We start from the raw sequence: 11992 nt of genomic DNA on the forward strand, positions 1-11992 counted from the left end.
GGAGGAGTAGAAAGAAAATACTTTAGAGCAGTTTACAATAATAGATATCAGGGGCGTATTCAGGAGGGGGAAATGGAGCTTAATTTTTCTCTGGTAACAGTTTTATATAATCCAAGCAGGAATTTTCAAAAACTCCTCCTTTTTGGAGCACTACAAACTCCTTTTTGATCATTAAAATTTTTCCCACTAGTGAAATCTCTGATTAGGTCATTGGTGAAATCCGCTATAAGTTTATTTCCTGTAATGCCATCCGACCACCCTGTATACCTAGTTATAATTATGTATACCTTCTCGTCTCTTAACATCTAAGTTTATTTCCTGTAATGCTTTTTAATAGCAAAGTACCTAAATGTGATTATCACTTCGGTGAATATTAAAGTGAACATACAGGGTGAATCAAAATAACGTCTAAAGTGAACAAACAGGGTGAATCAAAATAACGTTCAAAGTGAAAGCGAAGGATGAATTAAAATGTCACGTGAAATCATGGGGAATCGAAAAGATGTAGTTCAAAGTTTTCCCATAATATTGTAGGTAATGCCGATCAGGACAGCCACACTACTATCACGTCTCGTGAGCTCACGTGTATCCGACCACCCTGTATACCTAGTTATAATCATGTATACGGTCTCGTCTCTTAACATCTAAGTTTATTTCCTGTAATGCTTTTTAATAGCAAAGTAAGTACCTAAATGTGATTATCACGTCGGTGAATATTAAAGTGAATATACAGGGTGAATCAAAATAACGTCCAAAGTGAACAAACAGGGTGAATCAAAATAACGTTCAAAGTGAAAGCGAAGGATGAATTAAAACATGATGTCAACCCGTACGCTTCATCCCCTCCCCCCTCCCCCAAGAGACAGGGCCGTACCCAGGATTTTGTCGAGGAAGAGGGGTTCAGGATTTTGTGTAGCAAGCGGGGGGGGTCTAGACAGTGATGTACCAGGGGGTGGGATGCCCCAAACTTTCGGAGTCTGGCATACAGTAAGGAGAAAAAAGAGGCTTGAGGGGAAGGAAGCCCTCTCTCCCACCCTAAATACAGACCTGTCAAGAGGTTGGATAGACTGTACCTATATAACTGCTAAAAGGTCTTATCGTTCCGAAGAGAGAAGGAAGACAGGATAGGAGAAAGCCGGCCGGTCCAGGAACAAACCTCTGTTTAAGATAAAACCCGCCCGGGAAAACACCCTGTATTATCAAAGGGGTGGTGCGCAAACGTCATGTCTAGGAAGCAACGTAGTATTACCTTGATCGACTTGGTATTTCCCTTTTTTACCTCTCTCCTTCCCCTTTTCCCTTTCTCCCTTTTTTTCATCCCACGAGTTCTTCCAGAAAACAATTATGTCCCCGGCTATTCAAGACGTAATGAGGTTTTTTTTCTTCCGTGGAAAATTTCGCTCACATTGTTTTTGGAGTACATTTAGGTACCTACTCTTCTTTTTCCCTTGATTTTTCCCCCCCTCGACTTTCTTCCCTCCTCGCTTGTTTTAAAACAAAACCTTCCTTTGTCAATTTTTCCCTTGCTTTTTTGAACAAAACCCTGTTAAAAAATCCCTCGCTTTCTCTTTCTCTCTCTTCTGCTCTTTCTTTTACTCTTTTCTCTCTCTCTCCCTCTCTCTCTCTTTCTCCCTCTCTCTCTTTCTCTCTCTTTTCTTCTCTCTCTCTTTCTCTCTCCTTCTCTCTTTCTTTCTCTCTTTCTCTCTTCCACTGTCTTTTGTTCTCTCTCTCTCTCTCTCTCTCTCTCTCTCTCTCTCTCTCTTACTACCCCTGCCTGCCCTACATCCCTAGTCCTTTCCCTACATGGCTAGACCTCCTATGTGCTACCCCTACCTTCCCTAACATCTCCTGTGAATAGGTTCCTGTGTACTATCCCTACCCTCCCTACATCTCCTCTCCTTACCTATGTACTACCCCTGCCTGCCCTACATCCCTAGTCCTTTCCCTACATGGCTAGACCTCCTATGTGCTACCCCTACCTTCCCTAACATCTCCTGTGAATAGGTTCCTATGTACTATCCCTACCCTCCCTACATATCCTTTCCTTACCTATGTACTACCCCTATTTTCCCTAAATCCCTAGTCCCTCCCTTCAGTCCCACTCTCCCTACATCTTCTATGTACTACCCCTACCTTCCCTAACATCTCCAGTGCATACCTATGTACTACCTCATACTACATTCTAGTTCTAGTTTTATGCAGGAATATCACAGGAGTGCACTAATAATACTAATTAAAACAGTGACGCATTCACGAAAATTATTCTCAGCACGAATCATTGCATAGTACGAGTACATATATTTTATTTTTTTTTTTTTTCTTTTTCCAAGAGGTTCGATAGAGAAAACTGTTAAAACGAAGGTTTTATCGTCCCGAAAGCTAAGTTAGAAGAAGGATGGGATAGGAAAAAGCCAGCCGTTCTGAAAACGAACCTTATCTGCCTCGGTGGTCTAGTGGTCAAGGCGTTCGCCTGATAAACAGGAGGGCGTGGGTTCAATGACTTTTCAGTCACATTCGAAGCCATTTTAAATCAGCACCGTTTTTTCGATCATCTTTTTCCGTTTTCATCATTTCTCTCCATTTTTCGTCACTTTCGTCCCTTTTCTCTCTCCCATTTTGTCTGCAAATTTATTTTGCGTTTGCATTTTCAGTTAATTTCCGCTCTCGCCCGTCTGATGCTTGTTTCGGAAAATACTAAATAAATATGATATGTACAAAATGAATATACTTTTCCTTGATGAGAAAGTAAATAGAGAAAAAGTGAAAAAACATGAGGAGCTCATTTTTCAAAATCATTGAACGAATTCTAATTTATTATTATTTATTTATTTATTTCTTCCTCTTCTCCTCTCCTTCTCCTTTTTTTATGTCACCAATGAAAATAGCTTCAGGAAAGATGGAAAAAAGAAGAAGTAAAAATTGATGTAGTTAGGTAAATAGATTTTTTTAAAACGTTGTACCTTGGCCCCCATAAAGTCCACCGTACAAAACATCTAGGGTCCAAGGTACAACATCCTTAGGGTTCAAGGTACAACATCCTTAGGGTTCATGGCGGCTCGTGAATTTTCTAACAGGGTGTTATTGCTAACACAATTTGAAACAGGGAGGATAACAGCCTGAAATTTCCCTTGCTAAAGAAACAGCAAAGGTTGAGTGCGAAGCGTATCCACTCGTAATTTTTTTGTTGCCAAAACCAAGTGTCAGCCCAAAGAAATCACCCCAGGGCTGATTGAGAGGCTTATGAAAAACGCCGACCCCATCCCCACACGTTATTTGTAGGAAAAAGGGTTGAAAGTCAATTACACAAGCCGCTTGCTTGTCGAAATTTTGAAAACTGAAAAGGTTTCTATCTGTATGCTGTTAAAATTTAAAATTAGGAATACCTCCTACCTAAAGGTTGAAATTACCGGCGTGAACGATTTGGGATTCCAGAGTTAAAACGCCTTATTCGAAAAAAAAGGTTGAAATTCAGTATCACACATGCCTCTTGCTTGTCGAAACTTCGAAAACTGTGAAATAATAACAGCTATTAAGAAAGGTGGTTTACGGAATGCTATCCGCTTTTAAATTAAAAGCAAAGGTTGAAATTGGCCAACCTAGTTAGCTTAGTTGGTAGCGCGTCTGCTTTGTAAGCGCTAGGCCGCGGGTTCGATTCCGGGGCAGATTTTATCCTGATGGGGATAATGTTCGTTCTCGGAACGGCTGGCTTTCTCCTATCCTGTCTTCCTTCTCTCTTCGATTTCGGAACGATAAGACCATAGCAGTTACAGTTCCCTCTAAAAAAAAAGTTGAAATTCAGTGCTCGGGGCTTATCGAAATTTGGAAAACTAATAGGGATAGGTATTTAATACATTTTAACAAAATATCCGCTAGGTATAATAATAATAATAGACCTTGAGTGGAAGGTAATCATTAGGCGAGGTTAACGCCGGAGGCGTTTTCTACCACCTAACCCTTAGAGCTCCATTATCATGTGGTCAAAATCTCAAATAAATGAGGATAAAATTAACCAAACTCAGTGGTGCAGTGGTTAACGCGTTGGACTTCGGATCTGGAGGTTGGTGGTTCGAGTTCAAGTCAAGTCATAAAATTTATCTAGGTGTAATAATTAGGGAAGGATATTTGTGCCAAGCATTCAAGTACCTACCTCTGTTTAGCACAATTAAAATTCCTATTAACCTCTTTCTGTTCTAAAGTAATTCCGTCAACATGGGCATACCTAAAAAACTGATTACACAAAATTCAACTGATTGGCCATAAGGAGTGCGAAAATTAGCTGACTGACCATAAGGCAAATGAAAGCTTACTCCAATAGCACGAGCCGCCTCGTCGTGACGAAATTTAGAAAAGTGGAAAATAATGCAAAAGGTTAGGAGGTAATTTAAAACACCATCAGGGTCCCCAATCCTCCAGTCGCTAGTTAGCAGAGAAAAGGTTAATTCAATAACGCTGATGAAAATGACGAACAAAATGCGACGAACTAGGAAGAAGGAAGAGGAAGAACAGAAGGAGGAGAATAAGAAGAGGAAGAGGAGGAGGAGGAGGAAGAAGAGGAAGAAGTGATGGAGGAGAAGAGGTGTAATTGAAAAGTGGAATAAAAGGAAGGAGGAGAAAAGAAGAAGAAAAAGAAGGAAAGGAGTACGTATGTGTAATTGGATGATGGAAGAAATTAAAGGAAAGGAAGAAGAAGAAGAAGAGAAAGACTAGAAGTTTGAGAGGAGAAGGAAGAAGAAGAAGAAGGAGGAGGATAAAGAAAGAGTGAGAAAGAGAGAGAGAGGAAGATGGAAGGACAAAAAGGAAGATGGAAGAAAAGGAAATTCAGAAGAAGAGCTAGGAAGAAGAAGGACGATTGGAAGGAGGAGGAGGAAGGAGAAGAAGACTGCAGGAAACTGAGTTGACAGTGAATAAGAAAGAGGAAAACGAACACAAATGGAAGAGAAAAAGATAAAATTGAATGGGAAAAAGAAGACGAAAAGAGTTTTCAATAATGAATTTTGAATGAAGTTTCCGAATGTTCTTCTTGTAAAACGCAGAGTAGGTATGTATTTACCTTCCTATTTCTTCTTTTTGCATCCTAATGAATTTTGAATGAAGTTTCCGAATGTTCTTCTTGTAAAACGCAGAGTAGGTATGTATTTACCTTCCTATTTCTTCTTTTTGCATAATTTTCTGGAAACAGACGGACATTTTGGGAATTTTGTACTTCTATGTATGTACCTAGTATCTACTACTTCTTATATTTGCACTATTTTCTGGGATCAGACGGACTTCTTATGTCTCAATTTTCTGGGAACATTGAGTGATAAGAAGGAAATATTTTTCTTCTGGGAATAGTTAAGAAGGTGACATGAAGATACCCACTAGACAGAGTACCGGGTGACTAAAAAGTAAAGCAGACTAAGTGAAGAAGACATTTTCTCTACTAAAGTACTAGACAGAGTACCGGGTGACTAAAAAGTAAAGCAGACTAAGTGATGCAGACATTTTCTGTACTAAAGTACTAGACAGAGTACCGGGTGACTAAAAAGTAAAGCAGACTAAGTGAAGAAGACATTTTCTGTACTAAAGTACTAGACAGAGTACCGGGTGACTAAAAAGTAAAGCAGACTAAGTGAAGAAGACATTTTCTGTACTAAAGTACTAGACAGAGTACCGGATGACTAAAAAGTAAAGCAGACTAAGTGAAGAAGACATTTTCTGTACTAAAGTACTAGCCAGAGTACCGGGTGACTAAAAAGTAAAGCAGACTAAGTGAAGAAGACATTTTCTGTACTAAAGTACTAGACAGAATACCGGATAATGGAGTTTCCAAGCTCTAGGTTGTGGGTTTGATTCCCTCCCTTGGCGGACTGGCTTTCTCCTATCCTTCCAAGCAAACATTCCTTTTTCTTTTTTTCCTCCTTCTTTTTCATGTTCTTCTTCTTCATCGTCTTATTCTTCTTCTTCTCCCCCTCCTCATATTCCTCGTTCTCCTTCTTCGTCTTCTTCTTTGAACAAAACCGTAAATTCTTCTTCTTTTTCTCCTCCTTCTTCATCTTCTTCACATTCTTTTTCTTTTCTTTCCTCTCATCTTCTCCTTTTCCTTGCTTTAGTTCTCCAGTGACCAATGCGGTACGCCAACGCCAGCACTCTCTCTCCGGTAATTCAATTAGGTCAAAACTTTCCCGCTAAAATGTAAATGTAGGTAATGTAGGTATAAAAGTATGTACTTAGTACATAAAATTTAGGTATGTACTATGTATATATTTATCTATGTACATTGCCCGAAGATAAACAACTCAAATAAGTAGAGAGTAAGGTACTTTACATAAAATTCCACCAACTTCTCTATCTCTCTCTCTCTCTCTCTCTCTCTCTCTCTCTCTCTCTCTCTCTCTTTCTCTTTCTTCTCTCTCTTCCTCTTTTTTTCCCACCCCTTCTCTCTCCTTCTTTCCTCTTTCTCTCGCTCCCGTCTCTTAACATCTAATGGTTGCTTTCACCAATAACCTAATCAGAGATTTCACTAATGGGAAAAATTTCAATGATCCAAAAAGGTGTTTTAAATAATCCAAACAGGAATTTTTAAAAACTCCTCCTTTTTGGAGCACTACAAACTCCTTTTTGACCATTAAAATTTTTCCCACAAGTGAAATCTCTGATTAGGTCATAATCCACTATAAGTTCATTTCCGCTATTCCGCTATCCGACCACCCTGTATACCTAGTTATAATTATGTATACGGTCTCGTCTCTTCACATCTAAGTTTATTTCCTGTAATGCTTTTTAATAGCAAAGTAAGTACCTAAATGTGATTATCACTTCGGTGAATATTAAAGTGAATATACAGGGTGAATCAAAATAACGTCTAAAGTGAACAAACAGGGTGAATCAAAATAACGTTCAAAGTGAAAGCGAAGGATGAATTAAAATCTATGTACTACCCCTACCTTCCCTACATCTTCTATGTACTACCCCTACCTTCCCTACATCTCCTATGTACTATCCCTACCTTCCCTACATCTCCTATGTACTAGCCCTACCGTCCCTTCATCTCCTATGTACTACCCCTACCTTCCCTACATCTCCTATGTACTACCCCTACCGTCCCTTCATCTCCTATGTACTACCCCTACCTTCCCTACATTTCCTATGCACTACCTATGTACTACCCCTACCGTCCCTTCATCTCCTATGTACTATCCCTAACTTCCCTACATTTCCTATGCACTACCTATGTACTACCCCTGCCTGCCCTACATCCCTAGTCCTTTCACTACATGGCTAGACCTCCTATGTGCTACCCCTACCTTCCCTAACATCTCCTGTGAATAGGTTCCTATGTACTATCCCTACCCTCCCTACATCTCCTCTCCTTACCCATGTACTACCCCTTTTCTCCCTTCAGTCTCACCCTCCCTACATCTTCTATGTACTACCCCTACCGTCCCTACATCTCCTATGTACTATCCCTACCTTCCCTACATCTCCTATGTACTACCCCTGCCTGCCCTACATCCCTAGTCCTTTCACTACATGGCTAGACCTCCTATGTGCTACCCCTACCTTCCCTAACATCTCCTGTGAATAGGTTCCTATGTACTATCCCTACCCCCCCTACATCTCCTCTCCTTACCTATGTACTACCCCTTTTCTCCCTTCAGTCCCACCCTCCCTACATCTTCTATGTACTACCCCTACCTTCCCTAACATCTCCTGTGCATACCTATGTACTACCTCATACTATAGTCTAGTTTTATGCAGGAATATCACAGGAGTGCACTAATAATACTAATTAAAACAGTGACGCATTCACGAAAATTATTCTCACGAATCATTGCATAAGTACGAGTACATATATTTTAAGTATTTTTTTTTTTTTTTTCTTTTTCTTTTTCCAAGAGGTTCGATAGAGAAAACTGTCAAAACGAAGGTTTTATCGTCCCGAAAGCTAAAACAGAAGAAGGATGGGATAGGAAAAAGCCAGCCGTTCTGAAAACGAACCTTATCTGCCTCGGTGGTCTATTGGTCAAGGCGTTCGCCTGGTAAACAGGAGGGCGTGGGTTCAATCCCAGCCGAGGTATGGAATTTTATCCTCAATATAATTTGAGCTAACAGGAAAGTTGATAGTCTGGCTCGCTCTTTCTCTCTCTATCTCTATCCCTCTCTCTCTCTCTCTCTCTATCTCTCTTTCTGTCTCTTTCCTTTAGTCTAGTCTTTCTCTTCCTCTTTCTCTATTTCTCTCTCTCTCTTTCTTTCTCTTTCTTTCTCTCTCTCTCTTTTTCTCTCTCTCTCTATCCCTATCTTTCTCTTTCCTTTAGTCTAGTGTTTCTCTCCTTTTCCTCTTTCAAGCTGTGTCCTTGTTCTGTATATCCTGTATCGTATCTTTCTTCCCCCCCCTCTCTCTCCGTCTCTCTCTCTCTCTACCCCCCCTCTCTCTCTTTCTCTTTCCTTTAGTCTAGTGTTTCTCTCCTTTTCCTCTTTCTAGCTGTGTCCTTGTTCTGTATATCCTGTATCGTATCTTTCTTCCGCTCTCTCTCTCTCTCCCTTTCTGTCTTTCTAGTTGTGTCTCTGTCTGTTTCTCCTTCTCGTTCTCACTCTTCTCCTCTCTCCCATCCTGCGAACAAAATCGCCAAATCCGCGAACATAATCGCGAAATCCGCGAACAAAATCGCCAAATCCGCGAACATAATCGCGAAATCCGCGAACAAAATCACCAAATCGACATAATCGCGAAATCCGCGAACATAATCGCGAAATCCGCGAACATAATCGCGAAATCCGCGAACATAATCGCGAAATCCGCGAAAAAAATCACCAAATCCGCGAACATAATCGCGAAATCCGCGAAAAAAATCACCAAATCCGCGAACATAATCGCGAAATCCGCGAAAAAAATCACCAAATCCGCGAACATATATCGCCAAATCCGCGAACAAAATCGCCAAATCCGCGAACATAATCGCGAAATCCGCGAACAAAATCACCAAATCCGCTTTGGTATGCCATACCGGTATGGTCCAAGGACGCGACTGTAACAATTTGGTTAAAATCGAATAGTCACCCATCCAGATATTAACCAAAGTCATTGTTACTTAACTCTATTTTCGTAAACGGTAAGAGACATCGGAAACATTTGGTCATTTGGATGTGAATATTCTAATCTATGTGATTTTTCACGCCGAATCGAATGGTGCTACTTCTAGAATTGGGTGAGGGATGTAGAGTGTCGCCAAATAGAGGGTAAGCCCCCACCACTAAAAAATCTGGTGTGAACATCACACGACTTTCCTCATCCTATTGTGAATGATGCTTATTTTGGGTGTTCTTGTTCTTATAGCCAAACTTTTACAATATCTCTAACCGTTTAGTCGGTAGAGCTGAAAACCGCCAAAAAACGGTCAAAACCCGCCAAAAAGCGGTCAATATACCGCCAACCGCAGCACCTATCTCAACTAACTTATGTACTTGTTATTGTTTATAAATACATTGCTTATTCAATTCAATTCTTCTTCTTACCCTTCTTCTTCTTCCCTCCCTTCTTCTTCTTTCCCTTTTATTCGAACATTTTATTCCCCTTCATTGTGTATTCATAACAAAATTGCTTTTGTTTGGAGCATTTTATATGTTTTTTATCCGAGTGTTTGCTCCCTTTTTTTCTTCTTCTTCCTCTCCTCCTCCTCCTCTTCTTCTTCTTCTTTGCTTTCTTCTTCTTTTCCTCTCCCACTTCTTCTGTTTCACCATTCTTTCTCCTCCTCTTTTTCTTCTTCTTCTTCTTCTTTGTTTTCTTCTTCTTTTTACTTCTTCTTCGAACAAAACCGTCCATCAACCAACTTGTTCTTCTTCAACCTTCTTCTTCTTCTTCTTCTTCTTCTTCTTCTTCTTCTTCTTCTTCTTCTTCTTCTTCTTCTTCTTGGTATTCTCCTCCTTCTCCTATTTCTCCTCCTCTACTCCCTTCTTTCCCTTCTCCTTCTTCTTCTCCCTCCCTTTCTCAACCATTCTTTCTCCCCCTCCTCCTTTTCCGTCTCCTCCAGGAAATAAATTTGAATACAACAACGAACAATACTTACGTATATTTTGCTTTCTTCTTCTTTTTTCTCTCCTCCTCCTCTCCTTCTTCTTCTTCTTTGTTTTCTTCTTCTTTTTACTCTCCCACTTCTTCTTCTTTTCTTCTTCGAACAAAACCGTCCATCAACCAACTTGTTCTTCTTCAACCTTCTTCTTCTTCTTCTTCTTCTTCTTGGTATTCTCCTCCTCCTCCTCTTCCTCCTCCTCTACTCCCTTCTTTCCCTTCTTCTTCTTCCTCCCCTTCTCAACCATTCTTTCTCCCCCTCCTCCTTTTCCGTCTCCTCCAGGAAATAAATTTGAATACAACAACGAACAATACTTACGTATATATTTTCATCTTTTCTTAAACTCCTTATTGCATTTCTTTTTTTCTCCCATCTTGGTATATTTTTGTTGTTTTTTTCTTCTATTCTCTCGCTCCTTTATTTATCTTTCCCTCTCCCTCTCTTTTTCATTCTTCTGAGTCGTCAATCTCTCTCTCTCTCTCCTTCCTTCTTTCTCTCCTCCTCTCCACCTCTCTTTTGCATATGGTATTCATTGCTTTTGTTTTTGTACAATTCCTACGCGTTTATTTTTATGGTCCGCGAACATAATCGCGAAATCACATAGGTACGATATGTACATAGGTACGATAGGTGATAGGTAACATACCTATTATTCGTCAATCTCTCTCTCTCTCTCCTTCCCTCTTTCTCTCCTCCTCTCCACCTCTCTTTTGCATATGGTATTCATTGCTTTTGTTTTTGTACAATTCCTACGCGTTTATTTTTATGGTAACGTCAGAGAGAGAGAGAGAGAGAGAGAGAGAGAGAGAGGGAGAGAAGGAAGCGCTTTTTTCAGCTTTTTTCGAACGATAAATAGGTAGAATAGGTAGATGTATAAATATATTCATCTAGATAATACATAGGGTTAAAGGTACCTACATGAACATATTATGTACATACCTAACTAGAAGTAATATTATTTTTAACATACATACCTACCTAGACGTATTATTTTTATCCGTGTGTAGGTATTGCTATTTTTGTACCCAGATATTTTGAAGATTTGAACATATGTAGGTAGATGGCAAGCAAGGAAGAGGAAGGCCAAGATTGATGTACATTGATCAAGTTGTGAAGGCATCGGGTTAAGGTTCCTTTTATTCATGAAAACCATTCAAAAATCCGCTTTTTTTTTCATTCAAGTTTTTCTTTGTGGATAAGAGGCAACTTTTGAAAGTTATTATTTTTTCTCTTTTTTATGAATCAAGAGTACCTAGCAATGGAAGTGGAACAAGTTCATTTGACTCGTTGTCTGTGTCGTAGCATGCCCATCGCGTAAATAAGGTCATTGAAAAAAAAAACCTTCAAAAAGTTCAGGATGGAAAAATCTATGGACTGTCACTACAATCTATGGACTGACTTGGATAGGGATAAAGAACCAGTCTTGATTCCCGCAATACCGTCGTGGGTTCGATTCCCGCCCGGGGCGAACATTATACTAAACAGATTAGCCATGTCCTCGGAACGACTGGCTTTCTTCTATCCTGTTATTCTCTCTTCAAATTCGGGACGGTAAGACCTCGGCAGTAGGTGCTGGGTCAACACGAGAACACCAGAAAGTAACCCGTTGAAATATTTGCAATCGAAAAACGAGTACAAATTTTTGGTGCTGGGTCAACACGAGAACACCAGAAAGTAACCCGTTGAAATATTTGCAATCGAAACGAGTACAAATTTTTGTCCATGGTGGGATTCGAACCCGAAATGAAGGAGAAGACATCAGATCGATCGGAATGGAGAGCTGCCAACCAATCTTAGGATTGAGGAGAAAGAAGAAGGTAGACAGTGGCGGCGGAGGCGGCGGCGGCGAAAGCACGATGAATGTATCAGTTCCCAATGGATCTCCGAAGTTCAGTAACGGTTCTCGTGGTTGGTACGGCAGTTAGGTACAGTTCCCTCTGTTA

The sequence above is a fragment of the Diaphorina citri genome, unplaced genomic scaffold (assembly GCF_000475195.1).
Source record: "Diaphorina citri unplaced genomic scaffold, Diaci psyllid genome assembly version 1.1 scaffold987, whole genome shotgun sequence".
NCBI lineage: Eukaryota > Metazoa > Arthropoda > Insecta > Hemiptera > Psyllidae > Diaphorina > Diaphorina citri.